The sequence below is a fragment of the Belonocnema kinseyi genome, chromosome 9, assembly GCF_010883055.1.
Source record: "Belonocnema kinseyi isolate 2016_QV_RU_SX_M_011 chromosome 9, B_treatae_v1, whole genome shotgun sequence".
In the NCBI taxonomy this organism is placed as follows: Eukaryota; Metazoa; Arthropoda; class Insecta; order Hymenoptera; family Cynipidae; genus Belonocnema; species Belonocnema kinseyi.
Genome location: NC_046665.1, coordinates 113,427,142 through 113,441,098, shown reverse-complemented (window position 1 = coordinate 113,441,098; position 13,957 = coordinate 113,427,142). Strand labels below are relative to the sequence as shown.

General features: G+C 20.8%; 1 protein-coding gene across 1 annotated transcript in view; it reads right to left on the bottom strand.

The window, feature by feature from the left end:
• The window catches only part of LOC117180761, a 63,692-nt gene extending 55,577 nt beyond the window's left edge, over positions 1-8,115 (bottom strand). Inside the window, exon 1 of the mRNA XM_033373258.1 lies at positions 8,025-8,115. The gene's annotated coding sequence lies outside the window, so the exon portion shown is untranslated. The remainder of the gene's footprint in view (positions 1-8,024) is intronic.
• Positions 8,116-13,957: the final 5,842 nt, after the last annotated feature.

Genomic DNA, 13,957 nt, shown 5'->3' with positions numbered 1-13,957 from the left:
TTTTAAATAACTTTAAAACTATTGAAAATTATTTAAATTTCTTCATATCCTTGAAAAACAATTAAATTTCTATCCTAAATTTCTGTAGAAATTAGTTTGAAATCATAAAAATTCATTAAATTAAATAAAAACCATTTGAAATTCCTCGAATATGAATTAAATTCAGCTTATTCCTAAAAGTTTTCTGAAAAAAACACCGTTCAAATCCCTAGAAAGCATTGAAATTATTTAAAATGTAATGAAATCTTCGCAATATTTTAAAATTCCTTGAAATACCACCCCCTCGAAATCTTTGAAATCATTAGGAAATTCTTGAAAATTCATTCTCTAGAATTTAGTTATGTAGAAATCTATTAAAATAATTCTTCGAAATGATTTAGAATAACTAAAAATCTTTTGAAATTTTCTAAATTTCTTCATGTCCTTAAAATAAAATTCAATTTGTTCCGTAAATTTTTCTAAGAGCAACTGGAATGCCTTAAAATCACTTGAAATATTTTTAAATCGCAAAAGTCCATTAAATTAAGTAGAAATCATTTGAAATTTGTTGAATATAAATTAAATTTATTTGTAAAAGTTTTCTATAAAAAAAACAACGTTGCAATTCCCAAAAAATTGTCAAATTATTGAAAATTTTATAAAGATATTATAAATTTTTTAAATCATTTTGAAAACTTAATTTATTTCCTAAAGTGCTCAAAAAATTCGTTTAAATCTCTTTAAATTGCTTGAAATCTTTGGAAGTCCTACAAAATTTGTGAACAAACCTTGACATTTTTTTAATCTCTGGGAAATTCTTTGAAAATAACTCAAAATATTTCAAATTCTTTAAAATTAAAATTAAATTTATTTTCTGAAGTGCTCTCGAAATTAATTAAAGTCCGTTAAAATCCTTTTAAATCTTTTAAAATGATCAAAATTGCTTTATGTCCTTAAAATAAAATGCAATATGTTCCCTAAATTTATCTAGTAGATAAGTGGAATGCCTTAAAATCCCTTGAAATGTTTTAAATTAACAAAAATCCAATAAATTAAGTAGAAATTATTTAAAACTTCTTGAATATGAATAAAAGTTAACTTATTTCTAAAAGTTTTCTAAAAAAAAATAACGTTCAAATCCCTAAAAAAAATTAAAATTCTTCGCATTTTTTTAAATTTCTTCAAATACCTTGAAATTGTTGACATTAGTAGAAATACCTTTAAAATAAGATTTAATTTCCTCCCTAAATTTCTCTATAAAATCATTGAAATCCCTTCAAATGTTTTAAATATCTGTAAAATTCTTTGAAATCTGTAAAATAACTCAAAATAATTCAAATCATTTAAAATAAAAATTTAATTTATTTCCAAAAGTTATCTGGAAATGTATTGAAGTCCCTTAAAATCCCTGCAAATCCGTTAAAATTCCTTGGAATACCATAAAATCCTTTCAAATATTTGAGATGAATTAAATTATAAAATGATGCAATTACTTAAATATAAATTAATTAAAGATATTCATACAATTTTTCTAAATAATAAAACCTTCCAAAACACTGGAAATTCTTGGAATTCCAATAAAATCCTTTTAATCTTTTTAAATTCCTGAAAGTACTTTGAAATCTCTTAAAATCTTTGGAATCGCTAAGAATTCCTTGAAGTATTTTTTCAGAATCATTTAAAATAACTTTAAACTTTAAAATCCTTTCAAATTATTTGAATGTAAATTAAATTAAACTTTTTCTAAATGTTTAACGAAATAACGCTTGAATTCTTTAGAAAATTAAAATTTTTCAAAAATTAAAAAAAAAATTGTTTTCAAAATTTCTTAAAATCTTTATAATCACTAGGAATTTCTTAAAATATCCTTCTTTAGAATTTACTTCTCTAGAAATCTTTCGAAATTATTTTTTGGGATCAATTAAAATACCTTACAATCTTTAAAATCCTTTGAAATTATTCAAATTTCTTGATATCCTTAAAATAAAATTTAATTTGATCCCTGAATTTCTCGAAGAGATAGTTGAAATCCCTGAAAATCCCTTAAAATCTTTTAAAATAATAGAAATCCATTAAATTAAGTGGAAATAATTTGAAATTACTTGAATATAAATTAAATTTAACTTATTTGAAAAAAGCTTTCTAAAAAAACGCCATAATAATTCCTGGAACAATTTTTATAGATTCAATAAAATCCTTACAATGGTTTTAAATTAATGGAAATACCATAAAATCTTTTGAAATCTCTAAGAATCACTTGAAATTTCATACTCTAGAAATTACTTCTCTATAAATCGCTTCAAGTCATTCTTCGGAATCATTAAAAATAATTTGAAATCTTTGAAATCCTTTAAAATTATTTAAATTTTTTCATATCCTGGAAACAAAATTTAATTTGTTTCCTAAATTTAAATTTAAAATTCCTTTTAAAAACCTTTTAAAATGATAAAAATTCATTGAATTAACTAGAACTCATTTGAAATTCCTTGAACTTAAATTAAACTTACGCTTAAAATTTTTTTAAAAAAACAACGTTCAAATCACTAAAAAATACTGTAATTTTTGAAAATTTGATAAAATCCTTTTAATATTTTGAAATTTCTTGAAATACCATAAAATCTCTGGAAATTTTTGGAATCACTAGAAATTTTGTGATATAATTCTTTGAAATTATTTAAAATAACTTAAAATCTTTAAAATTCTATTAATTTTTAAAAATTTTCTTAAGATTGCTTGGAATTGTTGAAATCGGCAGAAATATCTTCAATAAAAAATGTATTCCTTAAAGTTCTCTATAAATTCCTGGAAATCCATGAAAATCTGCTGGAATCTTTTTAAATCCCTTAATATCTTTAAAAATATTTTTGAAACCATTAAAATCTTTAAAAATGTCTTAAAATTTAAATTCAAATTAAATTTATTTCTTAGTTCTCCCGAAATCTGATGCAATCCCTTTAAATTGCTTTAAATTTTTTGAAATCTTTGAAAATAACTTTAAATATTAAAAATCGATCAATCTTTTTTAAATTTATTAATTACAATTGAATAAAAAACGGGTCAAAACCGTAGAAAATAGAAATTTAAAATTTTGTTTTTGAAATTCCTTAAAATAATTCTTGGGAATCCTTTAAAATAAATTCAAATCTTTAAAATCCTTTGCAATTTGTCAAATTTTTTCATATCCCTTAAAATTGTTGTAATCTACGGAAAATCGCTTAAAGCAAAATTTAATTTATTTGCTAAAATTCTCTAAAAAAATTAATTTGAATGCTTTGAAATCCCTTAAAATCTTTCGAATCCATTAAAAAAATAGCAATCATTTGAAATTCCTTGAATATAAATTAAATCGAACTTATTCATTAAAGTTTCTAAAACAAAATATTCCAATCCCTACAAATATTTTAAATCTCTTGACTTGAAGATTTAATCAAATTTTTTAAATCTTGTAAAATTCTTTGAAAAATCTTAAAATTCTTTAAAAATCGTTACGAATTTCTTGAAATTTTATTATCTAGAATTTAGTTCTCTAGAAATCTGTTGAAATCCCTTCAAATTAAAAAAAAATCACTAAGATCTTGTCAAATTCCTTAGAATTTTCTAAAGTCATTGAAAATCTTACCAAATTCTTTGACATCCTTTGCAATTTTCAAAATATCTTGGAATTCTTTAGAATCTTTTAAAATAATTTAAAATCCTTTGAAATTGTTTTGATTTTTTCATATCCATTACAATTTTTTAAATTGGTAGAATCGAACTTAATTTGTTTTTAAAATTTCTCTAAAAATTATTTAAAGCCTTTCAAAATCCGTTGAAAGCTTTTAAAATCATAAAAATCCATTCAATAAGGTATAGAAATCATTTGAGTTTTCTTAAATATAACTTAAATTAAACTTATATCTAGAAGTTTTCTATACAAAAACTTCGTTTAAATCTCTAGAAAAAATGGAAATTCTTAAAGATTTAATAAAATCATTGAAATTTTTTGAAATTGTTCATAACCTTAAGATGAAATTTAATTTGTTTCCTAAATTAAAAGTAAAAATTCCTTTTAAAATCATAAAATCCATGGAATTAAGTAGAAATTATTTAAAATTCCTTAAGTGTAAGTTAAATTAAAATTATTCCTAAAATGTTTATAAAAAACAAAGTTTAAATCCCTAAAAAAACATTAAAATTCTTGAAAATTTAATAAAATCCTTTAAATATCTTGAAATTCATGAAATACGATAAAATCCTTCGCAATCTTTGAAAACATTCAAAACTTCCTAAAATTTCATTCTCTAGAAATCTCTTGAAATAATTCTTCGCAATCATATAAAGTAACTTAAAACTTTAAAAACTTTTTAAATTATTTAAAAGTCTTCATATCCTTAAAATGTAAATTAATTTGGTCCCTAAATTTCTCTAGAAATTAGTAGAAATACCTTAAAATTCTTTTAAATCTTTTCTTTAAAAAACCACTCAAATCCCTAGAAAACATTGGAATTCTTGAAAACTTTAAAAGAATCTTTTAAATATTTTTAAATTTCTTGAAATACGATAAAATACCGCGAAAACTTTAGAATCACTATAAATTTCTTGAAATTACATTTTTTAGAAATCTCTTGAAATAATTTTTCGGAATAATTTAAAATAACTTGAAATCTTTAAAATCCTTAGAAAATATTTAAATTTCTTCATATCATTCAAACTAAATTTAATTTGTTTTTTAAATTTCTCTAAAAATTAGTTAAAGCCTCTTAAAACCCCTTAAATGCTTTCAAAATCATAAAAATTCGTTAAATAAGGTATTAAAATCATTTGAAATTTCTTAAATAGAAAATAAACTAAGCTGATTCAGAAAGTTAAAAAAACAACATTCAAAAGCATAAAAAATTGAAATTCTTGAAAATTTAATCAAATCCTTGAAATATTTTGAAATTCCTTGAAATACCGTAAAATCCCTCAAAATCTTTGGAATCACTAGAAATTTCTTAAAATATCATTCTTTAGAATGTAGTTCTCTATAAATCTCGTAAAAAAATTTTTTGGAATCATTTAAAATCCTTTGAAATTATTTCAATTTTCTTTTAATCCTTAAAATAAAATTTAATTTGTTCCTTAATTTTCTCTTAGGAGATAGTGGAAATTCTATAAAGTGCCTCAAAATGTTTTTAAATTAAAAAATCGATCAAATTAAGTAGAAATCATAGAAAATTCCTAAAAAAATTTTCTTAAAATTTTTCTACAAAAAAACGACTTTCAAATACCTAAAAAACATTGAAATTCTTAAAAATTTAATAAAATCCTTGAACTATTTTGAAATACTATAAAATCCCTCAAAATTTTTGGAATCACTAGGAATTTCGAGAAATAATTCTTCGGATTAATTTAAATCACTTAAAATCTTTTAAATCCTTAGGATTTTTTTTTTAATTTCTTCAGATCCCTTGAATTTGTTGAAATCAGAAGAAATACCTTAAAATAAAAATTAATTTACTCCCGAAAGTTTTCTCTAATTTCCTGGAAATCTATGAAAATTCGTTGGAATCTCTTGAAATTTCTTGATATCTTTGGAAATATTTTTGAATCCATTAAAATGTATTTAAAATTAATTAATTCCTAAAAGTTCTCGCAAAATTTCTTAAAATCTTTTAAAATCAGAAAAATTCCGGAAATTTTATTATTAAATTTTCAATCGTTTCAATAGTTTTTGGGGATTTGAACGTTGTGTTTTTTTTTAGAAAACTTTTAGGAATACTTTTGAATTAATTTATATTCAAGGAATTTCGAATGATTTCTATTTTCCTAAAAGTTTATGAAGAATAAAGTCCAAAAGCATAACAAATATTGAAATTTTTGAAAAATTAATAAAATCCTTTAAATATTTTGAAAATCCTTAAAAAGCCATCGTAAAAGTCATCGAAATGTTCGATTTTACTAGAAATTTCTTGAAATATCATTCTTTATAATTTAGTTCTCCAGAAATCTTTTAATATTAAAATCAATTAAATTTAGTAAAAATAATTTTGAATTCTTTGAATATAAATTAAACTTATATCTAGAAGTTTTCTAAAAAAAAATAACATCGTTTAAATCCCTAGAAAACATTGAAATTATTAAAGATTTAATAAAATCCTTGACATTTTTTGCAATTTTCTAGAATGTTGAGTTCTCTGGAAATACCTTAAAATAATTCTTTCGAATCATTTTAAATAACTTAAAACTTTAAAACTGTTGAAATTTTTAAAAATTTCTTCATATCCTGTTTCACAATTTAATTTGTTTCTTAAATTAAAAGCAAAAAACCCTTTTAAAACAAAATTTTTAATCATAAAAATGTATTAAAAGAAGTAGAAATCATTTGAAATTCCTCAAGTGTAAATTAAATTAAACTTATTCCTAAAATTTTTATTTAAAAAACCAACGTTCAAATCCCTTTAAAAAATATTGAAATTCTTGGAAATTAAAGAAAATATTTTTAAATTCCTTGAAATACGATAAAATCCATCGAAAACTTTTTCATATCCTTAAAATGTAAATTAATTTGGTCCCTAAATTTCTGAAAAATGTAGTTTATAGAATGCAGTTATTTAGAAATCTCTTGAAATAATTCTTTGCAATAAATTAAAATAACTTAATATCTTTAAAATCCTTCGAAATTATTTAAATTTCTTCATATTCTTAAAATTAAATTTAATTCGTTTTTTAAATTTCTCTAAAATTTATTTAAAGTTTCTTGAAATCCCTTGAAAACTTTTAAAATCATAAAAATTTATTAAATAATGTATTAAAATCATTTGAAATTCCTTGAATATAAATTAAACTAAGCTTATTCCTAAAAGTTTAAAAAAAAACATTCAAAAGCATAAAAAAATTGAAATTCTTGAAAATTTAATAAAATCCTTTAAACATTTTGCAACTCCTTGAAATACCGTAAAATCCCACAAAATCTTTGGAATCACTAGGAAATCTTGAAATAATTGAAAATACTTAGAAATTATTAAAATTTTTTCAAGTCCTTAAAATAAAATTCAATTTGTTCCTTAATTTTTTCTTAGGACAGGGGAAATTCTTTAAAGTGCATTAAATTTTTAAAAATAAAAAAAATCGATTAAATTAAGTATAAATCATTTGAAATTCCTGAAATATTAATTAAATTAAACTTATTTCTAAAAAGTGTTCTAAAAATGAAACCTTTGAAATCACTAGAAAAAATTGAAATTCCTTTTTAAAAATTTAAATATTTAAAATAATTTAAAATCTTTTGAAATTATCTAAATTTCTTCACATCCTTGAAGCACAATTTAATTATTTCCCAAAATTTAAATTAAAATTCCTTGAATGAAACTAAATTTATTCTTAAAATTTTTCTGAAAAATAAACAACTTTCAAATCACTAAAAAAAATTGAAATTCTTGAAAATTCAATAAAATCCTGCAAATAATTTGAAATTTCTTGAAACACTATAAACTAAATAACTAATGATTTAAATCAACTAATTTATAGAGAAATTGAGGGAAAAAATTAAATTCTATTTCAAGAATATCAAAAAATTTTAATTTTAATTGCAAGGAAATATTAGAAATTCGAAAGATTTAATGAATTTTATTGAATCTCCAAGAATTTCAAAGCTTCCTAGGGATTTCAACGTTTTTAAAAATTTATTTATTTTTAATTTAAGAAAACTTTTAGGAATAAATTAAATTCATCTTCAAGGAATTTCTAATGATTTCTACTTAATTTGAAGGATTTTCATGATTTAAGAAGATTTCTAGATCACTTTAAGTAATGTATTTAATTTATTTTTAAGCGATTTTAAATGATATTCACATATTACCTATTTTAAAGATTACAAGGATTTCAATATTATTTATTTATAAATTGATTTTTTTTTAAATCGCTAACAAATTATAATAAATTCATTATAGAAACGAAGATCTTCGATATAAATTTTCCTATATTTTTTTTGTAAGAGTTATTATCAAAATAAAGTTTAAAATAATTTAAATACCATAAAAGTTATTTAAAAATATCATAAATAATCAAATAACAATAGTACTTACGTTTTATAATAATAGGAGTGTGAATAATAGTCTTATATATATTTATTTATAATACAACCGCTATTATTTACATCGCGCACGTTTCAGAACACGCGAAAGTTTTGAGGTTAAGTTAAACTTTATAATCATACCACACGGCGGCGCTACTTTCTCTTTCTTTCTGCGCCTGCATAGGCGGGAAATTAAAAAATATTTGTTTAAAAATGAATCATTTTTTGAAAAGGACTCCAAGGTGTATATATGAACCAAATTTAATGCAGAATTTTTGACAGAAAATTAATCTTCTTGGTAAAAAATGTACGTATTTGCTTAAAAGTCAATGTTTTTAAAAAGATTTTGATAATTTTTCAAATACTAAAAATTTTGTTGGTAAGGTTACTAGCAATATTTAAAGTTATTTTTTATTTTGAAAAATGTATTTAAAGAATATATTTCAAAATAACTTAAAACATCACGAAAACTTTCAGAAATTGTAAGAAACAAATCTCGAAGTTCAAGACAATTCCAGGAATAATTTCCGTCAGTTAAACAGATTTTCAGGAATTATAGAAATTTTGAACGGATTAGAAACATTTTAAAACTGAAATATTCCCAAAAATTTATCAAACATTTTTAACTATTTTCAAGCGTAAAAATGTCTTAAATATCTTTTTAAGTGACATAGAGATTATTCCCAAATTTTTTTGTAAAATCCAGTATAAAAAACCATTGTTTCAAAATTGTCTAGATAGTTTTTTGACTTATCTGAAATTAAAAAAAAAATGTTGTGACTTTTCTCGAAATACCTAGGAAAATTATATTTCTCTAACTTTAAAGCAAATAAACAAATAGCTTTAAAAAATCCTTTTTTAAGATGATTCAACTATTTTACTAATATTTTTAAACAAAAATTATAATTCCAATTTTGAATTATCTTAGTACGATTTTTTCGAAAATAATATAATACAAAAAAAATGTATTTACGTTATAGCAGTCTTTCTAGTATCAAATTTGTATTTTTCAACAAAAATGTGAAATTTAATAGACTATTTATTGTTCAAATTTCCGTCAATTATTAAAAATGTCGCCTTTGCATATCTTTTCTATAATTTTAGATAGAAACTATAAAATCCAAAAAATAATAAATAAATTGTAAAATGGTGATAACAATAAAATTAATAAATTTATTAAATGTTAATTAAATTATTTCTTTTTTAATCTAATAAAAAACAAACACGCGCGCTACGCCGGCTATAATCTTTTTGTCTCGCGCAACTTTTAAATTAAAATATAAAATAAAAACACTAAATAAATCATTAATAATAAAAATGAAATCAATTTTATTATTATAAATAAAATTTGAAAATCAATTTTTTTAAATAATTATTTAAATATTTAAAAAAAATTTTAAATAAATAAAATAGTATTATTTTCGAAAAAATCGTCATTTCAATTTTTAATGGATTGAAATGTAAAATTATGTAAATAATACATTTTTATCACTTACTTACAATACAAAATCCGCTTCCTTGTTGAGTTTTTCCACAGTCGAAAATTAAATTGACAATTTTCTTCCATTTTCAATTAAATTTTTTTTGCCGAAAAACACTAACATAATCCAAAATTAAAAAAATTTTAAATCTTGTAAAAATTATGATTTTTGTTTTAAAATACCAGCAAAATAGTTGATTTCTTAACCGAAAAGATGAAGGTGCAACCGAAAAAAAGAAACTTTTTTACAAAATGGTCACATTTTCAACCAAAGAGATGAATTTCGAACTAAAATTATTAATCCCTAAACAAAGAAGTGAATTTATAGTAAATTATTTTAACTTCAAACGAATTAATTGAATTTTCAAACAATAAAAATGAATTCTCCACAAAAAGATCCTCTAAATTCTTTTTCGAAAATTTAGAAATGGCCTGAAATCTTTTTAAATATTAATTTTTAAATAATTCTGCAGTCAAAATTAGTTTAAATTTTTCTTCGAATCATAATTTCGTTCCACTTAAGATTCTTGAAAAAATTCAGAGAGATTTTTCGATATTCCATAACATATGTCGAATCAAAATTTCAACACAGAAATGAATCTTCAACCTTATAATTCAATTTTCAAACAAAAAGGATTAATTATCAATCAACCAAAAATAATTAAATTGATCCAAAAAAACAGATTTTCTACAAATTAATGAACTTTCAAAAAAAGTTTATTTTTAACCAAATAGTTTAATTTGAAACGAAAAACGTTGAATCAGCAAGAAAAAAAGACTTCATCCAAGAAAGAGAAAAAAAAAGTTTAGACAAAATTATAGATTGAAGTAAAAAATAATGTTTAATGCAAAAAAAAAAATAAGTTTCAGTTTCTTTATTTCCTTGAAAGTTATAGAACATAATTTTCCGAGGTATCTCGGGAAAAGTCAAAAAGTTTTAGAAAAAAACAGAGAAATCGAAAAAGTGTATAGAATATTTTCAAGATTTCTTTTCAAATGGATTTTACAAAGTTTTCGGTAAATTCTGTGTGTCAGTTTAAAAGATATTTAAGACATTTTTACGCTTGAATTTAAAAAAATATATATTTTATAAAATTTTTGAAATATTTTAAATTTTTTAAATATTTGTAGCATCTTAAAAACTTCTAAAATTCTTCAAAATCTTTTCAATTTATTGAAATTATTCCTAAATCTCTCTTAAGACCTCCCGGATTTGTTTTTTTACAATTTTAGGCAAACTTTTTTAAAGTCTTAAAATCTTTAAAAATGTTTTTTTAATACATTTTTCAAACAAACAAAAAAAAATAATAAGAATAAATTTCAGTATTTGCCTGAATATTAAGAAGAAATAGTTCTAATTTTCAAACTTTTAAAAATTCCAAAAATGTTTTAAGTTTTTTAATTAAAAAATATGAATTTTCAATAAAAAAGTTGAATCCTCAACCAAACATATTAATTTTCCACAAAAAATTACCAATTCATAATGAAAAATGTAGTAGTTGATATTCCAATCCCAAAATATTTTATTTTTAATAAAAAACAGTTGAATTCATCCAACAAAAAAAGGATTTTCAACAAAATAAGTGAATTTTTCAAAAATTAGTTTCACATTTTCCTTAGAAGTTGTATGTGAAAAAAAATGATTTCGCAAACGAAAAATATAATAGTTTATATTAAAACTAAGAAAGGTTTTAATTTTGAATCTAATGACTGGAATAACTCCTAAAATTGTCTTGCGATCTTCCGGATTAATTAATGATAATTTTGGAAATCTTCCGTAATGTTTTACAATATTTTTAAATTTATATTTAAAATTAAGCTTTAAAAATAATCACTTTAAACATCCCTAGAAATTTCCAGGAATTTTTTTATTATTATTAAAATTTTCTAAATCTTGAAAAAACTTTAAAATTATGCTTCAAAATCTTAACAAGTATGTTCATTTTATTTTTATTTCTTTAAATTCTAAATTATTTTTGAAATTTAAAAAAACTTCTAAAAATGCCTTTAAATGATTCGAATTTTTCCTTAAACTTTGAACAAATTCTGCAAAATTAGGAGAAATATTCTGGAAATCTTCCAGATTCTTTCCTGAGAATTTTTGAAATTTGTGGAAATACTTTAAAGTCTTTTCATATAAAGTCTTAAAATTAATTTGGTGAAATAAACAATTATTAACCAATTTTCCATAAATCTAAAGAACATTTTTGTATTCTATTAGCAGCAGTTGCTGAAAATAGAGGTAGAAAATCGTGGGGTATCTAATACCCAGTGTGCAATTAGTGAGTGAAAAAGTAATTTTGGAGTACATTTTTATTTTTTTTTTTTAATTTTATAACGTAAACATATCATGTGAAGTAAATTAAATTTTTTTCGATTATTTTATACTTTTTTCTCTGTACATGGCACCCATATTGCAATATTTTTTTATGAAACTAAACTAGCTCGAAAGTATAGTCATAAATTTTCAGGTTAAAATAATTGAAATTGCGTGAATTATGAATTTTCAAGTAAAGAAACCCATTTTTACTTTTTCTTTTAAATAATTTTTTAAACAAACTTAAATAAATAAATGGCTATAAAATCAACTCTGCTTTATAAAAGATACCTTAAAATGTATCGCATAATTTTCTTGTGACAGAATATTCAATAGGGTTTAAACAATACATGATTAAATACGTTGGGGTATTATATACCCACGTTGCACATTACCGTGATTTTGACCATTTATGCACTTTGAGAGTGAAATGTCTTCAAAATCGAAATTCTTAAAGAGTTTCTAAATTTTATGTCCCAAAACTTCAAAAATCTCAATTTTCTCAAAAATTGTTGGTGAAATAATTTTTTTAAGTTTAAAATAATTTTTTTATCTTTTCAAAACTTTTGAAATCTTTTGTATTGTTTTAAAAACTTGATGAATAATCTCTTTAAATTGAAATTTCAAGATAAAGAATCACTTTTAATATACATATAAATAAAATTTTCCTAAAATTGTTTAGAATCAAAAAAAAGTTTAATAAAAAAAATTAAATATTATTTTTTAAAGTTTTTTTGTTTATCTTCTTGAAAGTTGTAAAAATATAATTTACCTATCTTAAAAAATATATATAAAAAATTGTTGAAGATTTCATATAAGTCGAAAAAGTATCTAGAAAATTTTTAAGAAATTGCTTGTTTTACTGGATTTTAACATTTTTTCTAAAAATCTGTGTGTCAGTTTAAACGATATTTTAAACATTTTTGCACTTGGAAAAATTTACGAATATTTTAATAATTTTTCAGATTCTTTTCAAAGTTTTTGATGATTTGTAATTTCCTCGAAACTAAAATTGTCGTAAGATCTCCCTGATTTTTTTTTTACAATTTTGGAAAAACTTTTATAAAGTTTCTCAATATTTTAAAATATTTTCCTTAAATAAATTTGTCAAATAAAAAGAATAATTTTTAATATTCTCAGGAATCTCAGAAATAATTTTTATTATTTAAAAACCTTTCAAAATCATTTTAAAAACTTCTAAATGTTCTAAATTTTTCAATTCAAAAATATGAATTTTTAATTTAAAAAAAGTTGATTTTCAATCAAATACATAAATCTCCCGAATTAATTAATGATAATTTTTCAAAATCTTGCGTAATGTTTTACAATCTTTTTAAATTTATATTTAAAATTAAGTTTAAAAAATAATCACTTCAAACATCCCTAGAAATTTCTAGAATTTTTTTTATTATTATTACAATTTTCTAAATCTTGACTTTAAAATTATGCTTCAAAATCTTGAAAAATATGTTCATTTCATGTTTTCCAATTCTAAATTATTTGAAAAATTGTTTCAAAGTTTTGAATATATTTTTAAATGAATCGGATTTTGCCTAAAACTTTCAACATTTCCTGGAAATCTTCCAAATTCTTTAATGACAATTTTTAAAATTTGTGGAAATGTTTTGAAAAATTATTTTTGTATCTTTCCAAATTTTCGCAAATCTATTCTATTGTCTTTTTAAACTCTAAATTATTTTTGAAATGTTTAAAAATTTTCGAAACAACTTTAACAGATGATTCGCATTTTTTCAAAACTTTTGTAATCTTGCAAAATTAAATTTTGTTATATAAAATCTTTGACATTCTTTTCTGAAATTGTATCGAATTATTTTAAATATTTTCTTAAAATTAATGTATCTAAACAAAAAATAAAATTTCCCTGGATATCTAAAAATGTTTTTAAATTTAAAATCATTTTTCATTCATTACAAAACTTCCAAGACTTTCAAATATTTAAAAAAATAATTCAAAGTTCTTATAAAATATTTTTTCTAATTTAACTTTTCTCTTTTAAAACTAAATTTGCATAATTAAAAGATTTTCAATAATTCCGCCCCACTTATTTTCTAAGATAGGATTCAATAATTAAATAAATTGTTTCTAAAAAAATGCATTTTATTTCAGGTTTTAATTTTTTTTTTTA